Source organism: Triticum aestivum, chromosome 4B (genome assembly GCF_018294505.1).
Source record: "Triticum aestivum cultivar Chinese Spring chromosome 4B, IWGSC CS RefSeq v2.1, whole genome shotgun sequence".
Classification (NCBI taxonomy): domain Eukaryota; kingdom Viridiplantae; phylum Streptophyta; class Magnoliopsida; order Poales; family Poaceae; genus Triticum; species Triticum aestivum.
In genome coordinates, this window is record NC_057804.1 from 39,250,512 (window position 1) to 39,269,796 (window position 19,285).

Below are 19,285 nucleotides of genomic sequence, written 5' to 3' on the forward strand. Positions count from 1 at the left end.
TTCAGGCGTATTCCAGCGTTGTGTTTCTCCTGAAGAAGGCCAAGAGATTCTACGGGAAATCCATGAAGGGGATTGTGGTCACCATGCCGGTTCAAAGTCCCTGGTGGCTAAAGCTTTTCGTCATGGGTTCTATTGGTTGACAGCTCATGCTGATGCTGAGGATCTGGTAAAGCGGTGTGACGCTTGTCAGAAGTTTTCACGCCGAGCTCATGTTCCGGCTCAAGAGCTATGGATGATTCCCATCACTTGGCCGTTTGCTACCTGGGGGCTTGATATGGTGGGACCTTTTAAGCGCTCCAAGGATAAGAAGACCCACCTGTTGGTGGTGGTTGACAAGTTCACTAAATGGGTTGAAGCGGAGCCCGTAAGCAAGTGTGACGCAGCTACGGCGGTTCAATTTCTCAAGAAGATTATCTTCCGCTTTGGCTTTCCACACAACATCATCACGGATAATGGCACAAACCTTTCTAAAGGTGAGATGGAGGACTTCTGTCAGAGAGAGCACATCCGGCATGATATAGCATCCGTGGCGCACCCCCAGTCCAATGGTCAAGCTGAGAGAGCCAATCAAGAAATCTTGAAGGGTATCAAGTCCCGGCTCATGGTTCTTTTAAAGCGGACGCCGGGTTGTTGGGTGGAAGAATTACCTTCTGTGTTATGGAGCATAAACACCACCCCCAATAGATCAACGGGTTACACACCTTTCTTCATGGTTTACGGTGCAGAGGTGGTCCTCCCAAGTGATATTCGTCATGATTCGCCCCGGGTTGCCAATTATGTTGAAGCGGACAATGAGCAAGCACGCCAGGAGGCGTTGGACCTGTTGGATGAAAAACAGGACATGGCTTTGACTCGTTCGATGGTTTATCAGCAAGACCTGCGGCGTTATCACAGCCGCCGGGTTAAAACAAGAACCTTTCAAGAAGGCGACTCGGTGCTCCGGCTTATCCAGGATCAGACCGACATGCACAAGTTATCCCCACCTTGGGAAGGACCCTTTGTGGTCATCAAGAATCTGCACAACGGATCATACTACCTCATTGACGTCCGAGACAACTCACGCAGTTCTGAGGAGGAGACCTGGCGGCCGTGGAACATAGCTCTCCTTCGGCCTTACTACACTTGAGCCATAGGCTTCTCTTATGTACATATTTTGACAATGTATATATTATGATCAATATAATAAACCGGCATCCTTGCTCGAAGCAGGGCCTCTGCCATTTTCTTCAAATATCTTTTGGTTACACGGGGGCTTCAGCTGACAAAGCGGAGTACTACCTATTAAGCCGGCTATCATGCCAGAATACAGCTTGGGAGCTTCACATCCAAGGGGCCAAAGAGATTCTGGATGCTATGCACAGCTCAAACATAGGCACCCATTGAGCACAACTCACAAACATTACTTGGGGGCTCTTTGTGCACTGCAACAAAGAGTTTGAAAGGACCCTTGTAATATGCTATCAAGCATGGCTTGGAAGCCTGGTGTATTCACCTAAAACCCCGGGTTAACCTGCCTTCATCAAGTAAGCCACTCCTATCCAGGTAATCCTGGCACGACCCGCCAAATGTTTGACAAGTCAATCTTATACAGACCTTGAACTTGTCAAAGTTAAGACGACGATTGGTTAGTTGGAGGTCCATCTTAAAAGGCTTTGCAAAATGGTTTAACTCAGCATCCTGGCAGCCCATGAAAAGCCTAGAATTTGGGCCTGGCAGCCCTTGAAAAGCCTCGACTACATGGTTTTATTTGCTTTTTGCCAAGTTTTTCCCCTTCTGTTAAAACTTATGTTAAACCGGTGTCAGTTGATCCGGTATGGCTTTTCAGTCATTATAATAACCGGGTGTTTGTTAACCCGGCTTGGCTTTCAACTACAAGTTGTTTGGCCATATTAATTATCAAACCGGTGTTACAAAACCGAGTCTCGCTTTGACTACATGTCGCCAGTTTGTTCATCTGGTGTTCATCGTAAGCCAACATGACTTATTACACACCAGCATTGCATGATGGGAGTTATCAATACTCAAGATTTGGGTTTTCACCCTTACTACAATCAAAGTTGGTAAATGAACTAAGTGATTTAATATCACTGACATCAGAATCACATGAAATTATCAAAGTATAATCAAGCACAACAAATATCATGGCGGATCAACAAAGTCATGCATCAGTGCCATAGATCAAAGTATTTTCACTAGCCTATTACAAGGTGCTTTGAGGCCCAGCATAATGATTGTTTTTCCACAGAACAAAGTCATTTACAATAACCAGATTGCGGGATCAAGACTCATCACCAGGTTGACGTGATGTTCATGGATCCTCAGGCGTCGGTTCAACCTCCTCCTCCCCACCCAGTGGCTGGAAGTCAATGGTGGTCCAGTCAATCTGGGTTAAAGCTTGAAAGACAACCTCTTCACTTATAAGATTCGACGGTTCAACGTCAGGAGCATAAGTGTGCTTACGAATTGGCGGAATAAGATTCTGCACTTCCTTCACAGCAGTGTCAACTCGATGGTTGTTGGCATCATAGAATGACCGATGAGAAGTCAAGTTCACCTCTTCAGCCAGTTGACTTGCTACTGGACACATCTCCTTAGTCAGGGCTTTAAGGGCTTCATTATCAAATGCTGATCTGTTTTCTTGTTCATCCGGATAGCCCTTGGCGATATCAACTGGATCCAGGTCAGCTATCCATGATTTGGCACGAGTGAGTGCTAACAAAGAACTAGCCCTGGCAGCAGATCGCTTCAACTCCTCTATCTAAGCAGGAGTCATTGAGAGCCTGGATAAAGTATCCTTGATCAAGGTTGGTGTCGGTTTGTTGTACGAAGCTGCACAGATGACTCGTTGTGCACCAGTATACAGTTGCTCAATCAATGTGTAAGCTGCCTTCAACTTCATCCGCATATCTGCGCCTAGATGAGCAATGAAATTACCTGCAGCGGTTTAAGAACTTAATGTTAAACCGGCGGAGTTGAAGATACTTCAGAACAGGCTATTATAAAGTACTTACCAAAAATTGCAGCTGTCATGGCATTCACTTGATGTTTCAGCCAAGTCAGCTCTTCCTCCACCGGTTTAAGAGCTGCTTCAGCGTCTTTAGCCCGCTTCAACAAAGCAGCCTTTTCGGTTTCCCAGTTGGTGCGTTCAGTTTTGAGGCCATCCTTTAATTGTTCCATGGCTATCAAAGCGCCCTTTAGCTCCTCTTTGGCTTTAGAGATCTCTTCTTGCTGGGACTTGATGTTTTCTTGAACAACCGCGATTTGAGACTCTTTGGTATGTATATCGGTCTGCAAAAATCAGAAGAGGAAGCTGTCAAACTTTCTCTCAAAGTCCCAAGCACATAACAAGTTATACCCTTGGCACTTGGGAGCTAATGTGGATTGCTTCTTAAAACGGAGATCTTAAAGTCCCAAGGCTCAAAACAAAGTATTAAGCTTGGCACTTGGGGGCTAATGCACTATTGATCAGTCAAGTACAAAGTGAAGGCATTTAATAAGGACAAAAAGTCCCGGTTCATCTTATTAAGGTAAACCGGCCCTTGGGGACTACTCGGTTGAAATATTCTTAATATTAGAAGACCCGGTTTGTCTTCAAGAGATAAACCGGCCCTTGGGGGCTACAATGGAGTTGATATACATTACAAGCAAATGAAAAGTGTTTTGAAGATTACCTCATAGCGTTCCTTCATTAAGTTCACCAAACCGGCCTCATAATCCCGGCTTGTGTATAGGCGGTTTAAGAATTCGGAATGGAGCTCGTCGGCGCTAAGGTTAATAAAGCTGGATAAATCTGTCTTCCCTTTCCCCTTGCCCATAGCAGCGAATTCTTCCTTGGCAGTATTCTTTAACAAGGCAACTAGGTTGCCAGGGATAGTGTGACCATGACCAGTGATAACAACATCATCATCTCTACCTTTTGATGGGGTTGGCGGATTGACAGTATCCCTGGCAGGGCTTGGCACGGCTTCGCCTTTGGCTGGGCTTGGAGTATCAGGATGCGGAGTGGCCGGGTTCACTTCTGGCGGTTCAACATAGGTATCCTAACTTTGAGGTACAGGATCATCAATGGCAATGTCAGCATCTCTATTAGCGCCTTCTGAAATTCTGTCTGGTTCAACCTCTTCAGTAGGGACAGTGGTTTTTGCTTTCTTACTCAGATGGGCTTTGGCGCTGTAATATTAAAATAAGAGGTCAGTTGGTAAACCGGCACAAGAAGACAAAGTTAAAGACAATATACTTACCCAGGGACGGTCTTGAGGGGAGGCATTTGAGTGGTTGATGAACCGCCAGATAAAGAATTGGAAGACACCTGGTAATTCGTATCAGACGGATTAAGTGGGTATCGGAAGAAACCCTTCAAGGGATATTTTTTTGGGGAAAACAAGAAACCTCTGGACGACGCTTCTGAGTTGGTGTATCCGGTAAACCGGAGGAAGTGACTTGCTGGCCACTATGCTGGGTTGTGCGACGACCTTCAGTTTGTTGTGTCTTCAAAGAAAATTGCGGATCCAAATGAGTAAGAGGGTGAGAGTATTTTACTTTTCGAACTGCATGGCGAAATCGTTGAACCGGCACAAGATCTGAATCGGAGGAAAGGGAGATTACCTCTACATGGTCTGCACGACTGGCCTCCGCATCATCCTGGGAATAGTCATTGTCAATAAGGTGTATGAAAAATGAACCAAGGGAGTCAAGTTCTACCTCTGGATCCGACTCATCAACGTCTTCAGGTGGATCAGAGGACTCGGCGGTTTTCTTCTTGGCTGCTTTCTTTATGACTTTGCTTTTTGCACGAGGAGCCCTCACCGGTTTGTCTGAAGCTTTCCTCTTCCAGAAAGAATCTTTGGCCTAAAAAAACAAAGGGTTATCAGAATAATGTTAAAGCGGAGATGGATCAATAAAGGTAGAAAAGGTAAACTTCTTACTGCTGGTGGTTTGTTGGAGGTGCACAAAGGAGCAAATCCAGTCTTGCTGCATTGAGCAATCGGTTCATCTAGCGTCTTCTTCATGGACTCAGTGACTTCCTCATCAGTCATTTCTATCTCATGATACCGTTGAGGGTCTTTGATGTTTCCGGTCACTCATGCATCAAACTAGAACGGCGGCTTAAGGGAAGAATACCCCATGAAACCCAGCATCGAACGAGTTCAATGCCGGTTAAGCCATTTGCTAGAAAGGCACGGAGCTTAGCCAATTGAGGTGCATAAGCTTGTCATTCTTTGGCTGTCAGCCGTGGTGGCAGAGGGTGGCCATTGCTAAGCCAGTGAGCACGATAACCCGGCAGAGGGTTCTCATCAACAGGAGCAGTGTTCTGAAAGTAAAACCATGTTTGATTCCAATCTTTCGGATGGCTGTGGTGTTTGGCATGAGGGAAATCAACTTCTTTACTCTTCTGAATTGATACGCTGCCAAGTTCAGTATTGGGGCTGTCAGAAAATTCGGGTCGGCGGTTTAAGTGGAAAAAGTCTCTAAAGAGCTCAACAGTTGGTTCTTCTTGAAGGTAATCTTCGTAGAACACTTGAAAGTTGCATATATTGGACACGGAATTTGGTCCAATGTCTTGAGCACAGAGTTGGAAACTAGCAAGCACATCCCGGAAAAACTTTGAACTGGGGGACTAAAACCTCGGTCTGCTTCATGAACACAATCACTTCCCCGTCTTGAGGTGCTAGAGGGCACTCAGGGCCAGGAACTCGCCAATGGAGGACATCTTTCTTGGCTAAAGCGCCAGTCAAAACATATCCATTGAGTTGCGTTTCTGTGATCCGGGAAGGAACCCAGTTGCATGCGGCGAATTGCTTGGTCATGTTGGAAGGTAAACTGAAAAAGTACGAAGGCCGGTTTACGATTCAAGGTTGATATGTACAAACCAGAGTTAAACCGGGTAGTTATAAATGTTGAATCGGTTATTGATATTCCGAGCCAGGACGGCGGTTTAATTGAGGGCTAATGGTACCAGGTGGATTATGATTTCCTACAAGTTAAACCGCCTATGGGGGAAGCAGCAGAGCTGAAATTCACTAAGTGTTGCAGAAACAAGTTTCACAAAATGATGATATAATTTTGGATCTACCGTGGTTCAGTAAGGAAAAATTTATGAGTCCTACAATGGCGATTAAGCAGAACAGAGAAGGTCTAGAGGGGATTTATCCAGGAACAGCAAGATACTGTACAATGGTAGACTAAAAGCTATGGATCTATCACAGAAAGAAACTATCAGGTCTAGCTAAGATGTTGCATCTTAGCTAGACCTGCTGGTTTTCCTCTTCGGGATATAATTAATGAAGGGAATTTTTATTATCTTTTTATATAGAGATGATGTCATGATGATTCACTGCAATATTCGGAAGATGACATCATGGAGGTTTAACAAGGATAACAGGAGAAGACATCATGGCGGTTTACGAGAATCGTAAGAAGATGTTCACGGAATTTTTCTAAGTGTTGAAGATTCACATGAACAGGTTCAAATCAACCTGGAGCCTAATGTTGGGGATATAACTACTGAGTGTAAACCGCCCAGGAGGGGCCGGTTCACCCTCAACTATATTGAAGCCCATGAAGACCAAGAAGATGGCGCTTTACTAATGAAGCTTAGAGGCCCAGAACCCAAAGGCGGATTAGGGCCCATAATTGTAAACCGCCATAGTTGTATAGCTTGTATTGTAAGTTAGGAAAGGAGAGGCCGAGCTGGACGCTTGTATGAGACAGCCTCGGGACTCTGTAAACCGGCCGGGCATCAACCTATCTATATATGGGGACGACCTGGCGGCGGTTCAGGGACAAGAAACAACAACTCGAGACTCAGGCAAAGCGTATTCGCTCCCTGATCATCGAAACCCCAATAATTCCATCACAACTAGACGTAGGCTTTTACCTTCATCGTAAGGGGCCGAACTAGTATAAAACTCTCGTGTCCTTTGTCCAGTTTAACCCCTTCGAGCTAACCCGTAGCGATGGCTCCATGACTAAGTCCTTTCATGAGGACATCTGACGTGATATTTCCACGACAATATCACTTTTTACCGAGATAGTAGTGATCGAGAAGAAAAAATAGGCTAAGCGTGCAAGCAGAGTAGGAAGGCGGGCCCGTGAGCGAATGAGAGATTCTTGTCCAACTTAGCTGAGCGTTAAAGTAACAATTCCATAGTTTCAGCATAGAATAAGAGCTTTAATGGGGCCCACACAACCACCACTGCTTAAACCGAGGCTGGAAGGACCACTAGTGAAGTCCAAAAGCGAGCGGGAAAAAAACCCTCACGGGACGCTGCAGGGAACATCTAGGAAGCAAATGCTAGATCCCCCCTCTCCTCCCTCCTCCCCTCGCAGCACCACAGGGTGCGAGCGGGCAAAGCCAGGTCAGCGCTAGTGCCGGTGGGGCTTCTTCGTCTCCATGCTGTGACAGCCTGGTTTTTGCCCTCTCGTCTTTGCCTGGTTTTCACTTGATTTGGATTTGAGTTTGGAGTTTTTGAATCATTTGATTTGGACTTAACCACTTGGGTACCCCTTGACTTTCACCCAAGTTCCTCTACTCCTTCTTAAACCACCACTTCACCTCTAGATCATCTTAAAATATCACTTGGAATATTTTTCTTAAAGGAAAAATATTCATTTTGCCCTCCAAAACCCTAGCTAGCCCTTTGTGCTCCAAAGCAACCCTAATTTTTATTACCCCTAAAATCCTGAGAAAAATCCCAATTATTCTTCGAACCTTAGGGCACCTTTCTGAGCAAAAATATTTCATAACTCTTTGAAATATTTTGGCTACAGAAAATATTTTCATTTCTGGACAGAAATGGTAGTTTCTACAGCAACTACCATTTTACTAACTCCTTTATAGCTGGTTTTTCTTGTGCCTCTTTACCTTAGTAAGTGTTGGCTAGCCTCCAAAGCTTAGCCCTCAACTCCAAGTAGTTTGACCATAGTAAACTTCCAAAGTTACTGTCCAAAAACATGGTTGGAGTACAAATTCATTTCTACTGCACCTGGAACCAAACCCAACCATGGTAACACTCTAAACTACCAAAGACTACACGCCAGACATGAAGTTAGCGCTTAGACTGGCATGATGTCATACTTCACGCGGTGACCACGTTTGTCCAGGCATGGTGGCATGCAAAACACACGCTCTGAGTGCCGCCGAGTGCTCTGTTGCGCGCGTGCTCGCTGCCCAGCCTGCCCGAGCGTGCCAAACCGCGCCACCATCTCCGTCTCCACCCCCTTAACTCCTCCCTGGCACTCGCCGCAGCGGGCACAGGCACGGTTCGACCAACAACATAGTGCATGGCGCACTGTGCTCGTCGTCTTCCCCCTCGCCCATGTGCTCGTCCGTGCTCACCAATAGTTCTCGCGTGAGCTCCGTCCTCTCCCCCCTCTCTCACTGGCGTCATTCGTCGCCGGGTGCCGTGGACAGGTGTCCTCCGGTGGAGCCCGAATCCCCCCCCCTCGCCGCTCGCCTATAAATGCCGCCACCCCCAGCCTCCTCGAGCACCCGCAGCCACTCCCACACTCACCCGAACCTAGTAGGAAGCCACAGCCTGGCCGGGCAGGCCGCAGGCTGCCGTCCCTGAGCCCGAGCTCACCGGTGATCCCCTAAGATCGTCCCTGCAGCTCCAGCCCCTCCCAGGCCAGGGCAACCCTGCCAAGGCCTCTACCACTCTTTGGTGAAGCCGTTCCGCCCTGTTGGAGCCCCTGGAGCCGCCCCTAGCCGCCGTCGTCTTCGTCTCCGGCGACCGCTGCCCTCTGCCTCCGATGGAGAGGTTGTTTCCGACGCCGTCCGACCACCCCTAGCCATGCTATGGGTACGGGAAAGTGCGCCATCATATTCTCCTTCGATTCCCCCCTCTCGTTTGGCCCCAAGAGCCCTCGCCGCCGTCGTGCGCTCCGGCGAAGCTCCGCCACTCTCTGTTTCCCTCTCCCCGTCCTTCTTATCTGACTAGCGGGGCCTGCTAGTCGGACACTCTGTGTGCGCGCAAAGCGGTATGAGTGGTGACGCCCTGGGCTTTTACGCCTTCGACGTCAGCACCCCCCCACCAGTCTGTTTTATTTTTATTTAATTCATTTAAATCGAGAGAACTTCAAACAGCCACAACTTTTTATCTATAAGTCCAAATGCATTGATTCTTTTTGCATTGTGTTCTTTGTCCAAAAATCTAGCAGCATGATGTCTACTACACAACCTTCTTCTTGTAGACGTTGTTGGGCCTGCAAGTGCACAGGTTTGTAGGACAGTAGCAAATTTCCCTCAAGTGGATGACCTAAGGTTTATCAATCCATGGGAGGCGTAGGATGAAGATGGTCTCTCTCAAACAACCCTTCAACCAAATAGCAAAGAGTCTCTTGTGTCCCCAACACACCCAATACAATGGTAGATTGTATAGGTGCACTAGTTCGGCGAAGAGATGGTGATACAAGTACAATATGGATGGTAGATAAAGGTATTTGTAATCTGAAATTATAAAAACAGCAAGGTAACAAGTGGTAAAAGTGAGCATAAACGGTATTGCAATGATAGGAAACAAGTCATAGGGATCATACTTTCACTAGTGCAAGTTCTGTCAACAATAATAACGTAGATAGATCATGTAACAAGCCCTCAACATGCAACAAAGAGTCACTCCAAAGACACTAATAGCAGAGAACGAACGAAGAGATTATGGTAGGGTACAAAACCACCTCAAAGTTATTCTTTCGGATCAATCTATTCAAGAGTTCGTACTAGAATAACACCTTAAGACACAAATCAACTAAAACCCTAATGTCACCTAGATACTCCATTGTCACCTCAAGTATCCGTGGGCATGATTATACGATATGCATCACACAATCTTAGATTCATCTATTCAACCAACACAAAGTACTTCAAAGAGTGCCCCAAAGTTTCTACCGGAGAGTCAAGAACGTGTGCCAACCCCTATGCATAGGTTCATGGGCGGAACCCGCAAGTTGGTCACCAAAACATACATCAAGAGGCACATGATATCCCATTGTCACCACAGATAAGCACGGCAAGACATACATCAAGTGTTCTCATAAAAGACTCGATCCGATAAGATAACTTCAAAGGGGAAAACTCAATTCATCACAAGAGAGTAGAGGGGGAGAAACATCATAAGATCCAACTACAATAGCAAAGCTTGGGATACATCAAGATCGTGCCATAGAGGGAACATGAGAGAGAACACGAGAGAGAGATCAAACACATAGCTACTGGTACATACCCTCAGCCTCGAGGGTGAACTACTCCCTCCTCGTCATGGAGAGCACCGGGATGATGAAGATGGCCACCGGTGAAGGATCCCCCCCTCCGGCAGGGTGCCGGGAAAGGCTCCCGAGAGGTTTTTGGTGGCTACAGAGGCTTGCGGCGGCGGAACTCTCAATCTATCTTTATATTCGATGTTTTTAGGGTACATAGGCTTATATAGGCGAAAGAAGTCGGTCGGGGGGGTGCTCGAGGAGTCCACGAGACAGGGGGCGCGCCCAGTAGGCGGGGCGCGCCCTCCTATATCGTGGCCTCCTCGAGGCTCTTCTGACATGAACTCCAAGTCTCCTGGGTGATATTCTTCCCAAAAATAACGCTTCCGAAGGTTTCATTCCGTTTGGACTCCGTTTGATATTCCTTTTCTTCAAAATACTGAAACAGGCAATAAAACAGCAATATGGGATGGGCCTCCGGTTAATATGTTAGTCCCAAAAGTAATATAAAAGTGTAAAATAAAGCTCGTAATCATTCAAAATGGATAATAATATAGCATGAATGCTTCATAAATTATAGATACGTTGGAGACGTATCAGCATCCCCAAGCTTAATTCCTACTCGTCCTCGAGTAGGTAAATGATAAAAGAAAGGATTTATGAAGTATGAATGCTAGAAGGTGCACAAGTTTGATCAATGATAATTTCAATCACCTTTTCTAGCATGATAATATGTCATAAAAGTAGTTCATCTCATAAAACTTTTTATAATCAAGTAACAAGCAATTCACATGTTAAAGCATAGACCATAAACTTTCTTGAAAACTAGCAAACTTCATTCTTAGTCATCAAAAAATTGTAATTCATCTTACTTTCAGGAAGAGTCTATGTCAGAGCTTTGGTTTAGCAAACTTCACATACTCAACTACCATATAGTCTTCTACAATTGCTAACACTCATGCAATACTTGTGGTTATGAAGTTTTAATCACACACAGAGAACGATTGGGGCTTATAATGTTGCCTCCAAACGTATTCACCTTTGGGTGATGTCAACAATAATAGTTCATGCTAATGTACATCCAATTGGATATATATATCAGGATCCCTAACACAAAGTGCTTGCCAAAGGATAAAATGAAAAAGGGAAAGGTGAAGATCACCTTGACTCTTGCATAAAGTAAAAGACATAAAGTAAAAGATAGGCCCTTCGCAGAGGGAAGCAGAGGTTGTCATGCGCTTTTAGGGTTGGATGCACAAAATCTTAATGCGGAAGAACGTCACTTTATATTGCCCCTTGTATATGTACATTTATTATGCAGTCCGTCACTTTTATTGCTTCCATAAAAATTTCGTACAAATCTTATTTTCTCCGCACTAATAAGTCATGCATATTTAGAGAGCAATTTTTATTGCTTGCACCAATGACAACTTACTTGAAGGATCTTAATCAATCCATAGGTAGGTATGGTGGACTCTCATGGCAAAAACTGGGTTCAAGGATATTTGGAGGCACAAGTAGTATCTCTACTTGGTGCTAGGAATTTTGGCTAGCATGAGGGGGAAAGGCAAGCTCAGCATGTTTGAATGATCCATGACAATATACTTTAACTGAGATGCGAGAAAACATAACCCATTACGTTGTCTTCCTTGTCCAACATCAACTCTTTAACATGTCATACTTAATGAGTGCTACAATTATAAAAGATGTCTATGATAATATATTTATATGTGAAATTTCTCTTCCTTCAATATTCTTTCATGAATTGTTCAAATGACCAATACAATGCTTGCTAACCGTCAATAAATTTACAACCTCTACTTCTTAGATGTGAAGTCATTACTCCCCATGGGATAAGCAAAAGAGACATGTATAATTTCAGATATATGACATTCAACTCATTGAACCATTTACTCATAGGATATAAGTGAAACACACGAGTAAATGACAAACTACTCCAAAAAGATATAAATGAAGATCAATGAGTAGAAAAATAATTATGCAGCTATGTGAAGACTCTCTCCCATTTAAGAATTTCAGATCTTGGTATTGTATTCAAGAAGAAAGAAAAACAAAACAAAATGACATTGCAAGGATAGCACAACTCATGTGAAGAAGCAAAAACTTAGGCTCAACCGATACTAACCGATAGTTGTCGGAGAAGAAAGGTGGGATGCCTACCGGGGCATCGCCAAGCTTAGATGCTTGATACTTATTGAAATATTATCTTGGGGTGCCTTGGGCATCCCCAATCTTGAGCTTTTGTGTCTCCTTAATTCCTTTCATGTCACGGTTTTTCTTTTTATCAAAAGCTTCATTCACAACAAACTCAACAAGAACTCGTGAGATAGGTTAGTATAAACCAATCCAAAACCATATCATCTTCTACTGTAACAAATCACTAACATTATTATTCAACATTGAATACTAAATGTCTCTGCATATTTAATACTCCTATCCTCAAATAGAATCATTAAACAAGCAAACATACGCAAACAATGCAACCATAACAGCAATCTGTCAAAACAGTACAGTCTGTAAAGAATGCAAGAGTATCAATACTTCCCTGACTCCAAAAACTTTTAACTAAAATTCCTACTGTAATAAATTTATCATAGCTTAATATGCAAAAATATTCAACGTTATACCATTCTCTTACTTTTCTAGGGAATTTTTGCAACAGCGGTAAACTTTCTGTTTTCAAACAGCAACATGTATACAAGCAAAATAAGCATGGCAAAGGCTATCATTGACCTTTTTTATTGAAACTAAAGAAGCAAAACATTATTCTAACTAACATCAAGCAAAAACTAGCAAAATAAAATGACGCTCCAAGCAAAACACATATCATGTGGCGAATAAAAATATAGCTCCAAGTAAAGTTACCGATGAACGAAGACGAAAGAGGGGATGCCATCCGGGGCATCCCCAAGCTTAGTTGCTTGGTTGTCCTTGAATAGTACCTTGGGGTGCCTTGGGCATCCCCAAGATTAGGCTCTTTCCACTCCTTATTCCATAGTCCATCAAATCTTTACCAAAAACTTGAAAACTTCAACCACACAAAACTCAAAAACAAAACTCGTAAGCTCCGTTAGTATAAGAAATAAATCACCACTTAGGTACTGTAATGAACTCATTATAAATTCATATTGGTGTAATATATACTGTATTCTAACTTGTCTATGGTTCATACCACTTACTACTACCCATAGATGCATCAGAATAAGCAAACAACACAATGAAAACAGAATCTGTCAAAAACAGAACAGTCTGTAGTAATCTGTATCAAACGTATACTTATGGAACTCAACAAATTCGTAAATAAATTTCTGGACCTGAGGAATTTGTCTATTAATCATCTGCAAAAAGAATCAACCTAAAATCACTCTCCAGTAAACAATGGCAGTCATTCTCGTGAGCACTAAAGTTTCTGTTTTCTACAGCAAGATCATATAGATTTCACCCAAGTCTTCCCAAAGGTTCTACTTGGCACTTTATTGAAACAAAAGCTATCAAACATGATTACTACAGTAGTATAATCATGTGGACACACAAAAACAGTAAGGGTAGATATTGGGTTGTCTCCCAACAAGCGCTTTTCTTTAATGCCTTTCTAGCTAGGCATGATGATGGCAATGATGCTCACATAAAAGATAAGAATTGAAACATAACAGGAGCATCATGAAGCATATGACTAGCACATTTAAGTCTAACCCACTTTCTATGCATAGGGATTTTGTGAGAAAACAACTTATGGGAACAATGATCAACTAGTATAGGAAGGTAAAACAAGCATAACTTCAAGATTTTCAACACATAGAGAGGAAACTTGACATTATTGTAATTCCTACAAGCATAAGTTCCTCCCTCATAATAATTTTCAGTAGCATCATGAATGAATTCAACAATATAACCAGCACCTAAAGCATTCTTTTCATGATCTACTAGCATAGAAAATTTACTACTCTCCACATGAGCAAATTTCTTCTCATTCAGAATAGCCAGAGTATCATAAAAGACTTGAACACTAAAAATTGTTTCCACATTAAAAGAGTAATGTTCAGAAAAAGGGTAATCATGACAAGTTTTTTAAATATAATCATCACTACTTTTTATAGCATAAGTTTCATCACAATAATCATCATAAGTAGCAACTTTGTTCTCATCATAATCGATTGAAACCTCTCCCAAGATAGTGGAATCACTAAATAAAGTTGACACTCTTCCAAATCCACTTTCATATTTCTCACAATAAAATTCAACATCCTCCAAAATAGTGGGATCATTACTTCCTATAGTTGACACTCTTCCGAACCCACTTTCATCAATATAATCATCATAGGTAGCAGGCATGCTATCATCATAACAACAATGCATATCAACACTTGGGATGCTAAAAATATCATCTTCACTAAACGTAGCATCCCCAAGCTTGGGAAAAACATTAATTTCAGCAAATATATTCTCAAATATTTCATCCTCATCAAACATAGCTTCCCCAAACTTGGGCTCTTTCATATCATAAGCATAATCACTCTCATCATTAAAAATATGGATAGCACCAATAGTAAAGCAATTATCATCATCACAATGAGTAGTAGGAGCAACATCATTTGGGAGGGATACCTTTCTACCTTTGTTACTCCTTCTTTTCTTTTTGTTGTTCACATTATGTGTAGGTTCAACCTTCCTCTTCGAGCTCCTTATTGATGAGATTGGTTGAATATAAAGCTCCTCCTCGTTATCTGATTCATCATAAGAAATAATAGGAGGATATTGGGAAGTCTCTTCCCTTTAATTAGTATTCTCATCATCTTCCATTTGCTTTCTTTTCTTCAGGTAATTGGCAATATAAGGATTTTCAATGCAATCTCCGCACAAAACATATAAATCTTTTCTAGATCAATATCAAGGAAATGTCTAAGATTAAATTCTGGAATAGGCTTAGTTAAACGTTTCAACTCTTCACAACCCAAAAGCAATCTAAGTTCATTGTAATGAGAAGGGGAGATCAAATCATCACAATTTTTGGACACGATCCGACCATGAAACAATTTGCATTGGAGATGTAAATGATCTTGTTTATTGCAAAATTCACAACGGGAAAGATATCTTAAATTCTCTGCACTCTTATCTAGCCTTTCTTGCAACCTCTTAGTTTCTAAATACTTATGCTTCTTGCAATATGTATCTTCTCTATTTGGTGTGTTCATGCAAACATGCACTCCACAAAAGTTGACATGCTCATAAGAGATATTTTCACCATGACTAGAGCAATCATCATTAGTACTATGGATATTCAAGGAGTTTATACTAACAACATTGCAATCACGCTCATCATTCAAAGATTTAGTATCAAGCATTTTAATGCATTCTTCTTATAGCACTTGAGCACAATTTTCCTTTCCATCATACTCACGAAAGATATTAAAAAGATGAAGTGTATGAGACAAACTTAACTCCATTTTTTTGTAGTTTTCTTTTATAAACTAAACTAGTGATAAAACAAGAAACAAAAATATTCGATTGCAAGATCTAAAGATATACCTTCAAGCACTCACCTCCCCGGCAACGGCGCCAGAAAAGAGCTTAGTTGACGAGGTGTGAGTGACGTTTACCTAGCCTCCCCGGCAACGGCGCCAGAAAAGAGCTTGATGTCTACTACACAACCTTCTTCTTGTAGACGTTGTTGGGCCTGCAAGTGCACAGGTTTGTAGGACAGTAGCAGATTTCCCTCAAGTGGATGACCTAAGGTTTATCAATCCGTGGGAGGCGTAGGATGAAGATGGTCTCTCTCAAACAACCCTGCAACCAAATAGCAAAGAGTCTCTTGTGTCCCCAACACACCCAATACAATGGTAGATTGTATAGGTGCACTAGTTCGGCGAAGAGATGGTGATACAAGTGCAATACCGATGGTAGATAAAGGTATTTGTAATCTGAAATTATAAAAATAGCAAGGTAACAAGTGGTAAAAGTGAGCGTAAACGGTATTGCAATGATAGGAAACAAGGCCTAGGGTTCATACTTTCACTAGTGCAAGTTCTCTGAACAATAATAACGTAGATAGATCATATAATAAGCCCTCAACATGCAACAAAGAGTCACTCCAAAGACACTAATAGCAGAGAACGAACGAAGAGATTATGGTAGGGTACAAAACCACGTCAAAGTTATTGTTTCGGCTCAATCTATTCAAGAGTTCATACTAGAATAACACCTTAAGACACAAATCAACCAAAACCCTAATGTCACCTAGATACTCCATTGTCACCTCAAGTATCTGTGGGCATGATTATACGATATGCATCACACAATCTCAGATTCATCTATTCAATCAACACAAAGTACTGCCCCAAAGTTTCTACCGGAGAGTCAAGAATGTGTGCCAACCCCTATGCATAGGTTCATGGGCGAAACCCGCAAGTTGGTCACCAAAACATACATCAAGAGGCACATGATATCCCATTGTCACCACAGATAAGCACGGCAAGACATACGTCAAGTGTTCTCACAAAAGACTCAATCCGATAAGATAACTTCAAAGGGGAAAACTCAATTCATCACAAGAGAGTAGAGGGGGAGAAACATCATAAGATCCAACTACAATAGCAAAGCTCGGGATACATCAAGATCGTGCCATTGAGGGAACATGAGAGAGGACATGAGAGAGAGATAAAACACATAGCTACTGGTACATACCCTCAGCCTCGAGGGTGAACTACTCCCTCCTCGTCATGGAGAGCTCCGGGATAATGAAGATGGCCACCGGTGAAGGATCCCCCCCCCCCTCCGACAGGGTGCCGGGAAGGGCTCCCGAGAGGTTTTTTGTGGCTACAGAGGCTTGCGGTGGCGGAACTCCCGATCTATCTTCATATTCGATGTTTTTAGGGTAAGTAGGCTTAAATAGGCGAAAGAAGTCGGTCTGGGGGTGCTCGAGGGGTCCACGAGACAGGGGGCGCGCCCAGTAGGGGGGGGCGCCCTCCTATCTTGTGGCCTCCTCGAGGCTCTTCAAACGTGAACTCCAAGTCTCCTGGGTGATATTCTTCCCAAAAATAACACTGCCGAAGGTTTCATTCCGTTTGGACTCCGTTTGATATTCCTTTTGTTCGAAATACTGAAACAGGCAATAAAACAACAATATGGGCTGGGCCTCCGGTTAATAGGTTATTCCAAAAGTAATATAAAAGTGTAAAATAAAGCCCGTAATCATTCAAAACAGATAATAATATAGCATGAATGCTTCATAAATTATAGATACGTTGGAGACGTATCACAGCACCCAAAAGATGGGATTTTTCCTTGCTGTCTAGATTTTCTGGTGAATTTCACAAGGTTTCTTGATGTTTTGTTTTTGTGGTTTTATTTATTTTCAAAATAGCAGGCTTGTCTTGAGGATCACCAGGAGGCTTGTGAACCTCATCTGTACTAAGGCAGGCCACAGCAACATCTTCATAGTGCCACTTAAATATTTCAGATTTTCCTACTTGAACTTATGATTATTCATGCATTTAAATTATTAATATGATAATTATATTATGTTAGATGCTTGTTAAATTAAATATGCTTGATTTACAGAAAGTTTGAAGTGAATCTTGTTGATAAGCTAACAAGCATTTAGTTATGAGTAATGATAAGATAATATGGTTATGGAGATAAATAATTATAGAAATCATTTTTGCATGATAAAAAAATGATGAGTTTGCTAGAAAAGATTCTGGTTTAAGTGAGGTTTGATCTTAACCAGAGGAGTATCATGAGTTGATGATTGCTCCGTGGGAGCATAGTTGACTTAGTTATTTTCATTTATATGTGATGCATATGTTGGTGATGCATGTCATGGCATTATGACACCTGTTACTTTCACTTTAAGTTGAACCTGATAAATAACTCAATTTGAATATGTTGTTGACCGGGTCATGGTGCCGCTGAAACGAGTCTTTCCCAGTGCCACCACATTTGCCGGTATGGGATGGCCTTAATGCGTTTCATTGTCACGCCTCTAGTCGGTACCTCCATCTAGGGAAGGTTATGGGCGTGTTGTACCCTTGCCCGGTAAGCAGGCATAACCTTGTGAGCCCGTTGTTAAGTTTTTGGTACCGGGTCCCAGAGTGGATCGTGGCCACGACGGTGGTCGATGTGTCTTGAGGTAGACACGGGGCCACCCAGGACTAGCCCGATGGGGATTGAGTCGGAATGGCCGGGAGAGTGTCATGGCAATGAAGTGGTTTCATCAGAATGTCGTTGTTCCACCCAAAATGGAGTGCGAGGCACTGGGTTCCGTAGTGTGGGTCCAGTGCGCTACCTCTGCAGAGTGTATTAATCTACCGATAGACGAGTCCACGGTTACGGACACGCTCGAAAGTAGGGTACACCATGTGTCAACACTTAATAAATATGCACACTAAGTATGCACTGAGATGATGGCAGAAAGGCCATCATGTTGAGGTAGGCCATTTATTGGTCGGGTTGTGATCGCCGTAAGGATCACGTGCCATTTGCTGGTCAGGTTTTGATCGCCATAAGGATCACGGGCCATTTGCTGGTCGGGTTGTGATCGTTGTAAGGATCACGGGCCATTTATTGGTCGGGTTGTGATCACCGTAAGGATCACGAGTTGTCTCTTTGTTCATCACGTTGTGGTCTAGAAATGATCACGTCCGGTAAGCCAGTCCAAGGAATGAGTACCACTTGAGCATGGTCACAGCATGTTGGATATATTGTTGCATTGTTATTAATTGGTTAAATGTCACGATATGGTTTGTCATTATGTTTATGCTTGTTGTGAGCTTGCAAGTACATTCAATGTACTGACCTGGTGTGTCATGCCCGATTTCAGGAATGTCTCGTTGGATAGGAGAGCTGTCTGAGTCTAGATCCTGTCCACATCGGTGTCCCTGTGCTATGGAGTTCCGCTACGACGTTGTTCCCCTGCCGCGTAGTTGTCATGATTGAGGCCCCCTTTATGTTCACTAAATAAAGTACATATTGTTTAGCCGCACCGTGTGTGCCGCCTGGCCTCGCTAACTGTTGTAATATAAACTCTGATCCGCTAGCATCAATAAAGCGGTTGCTTTTTTGTACCAAGTTG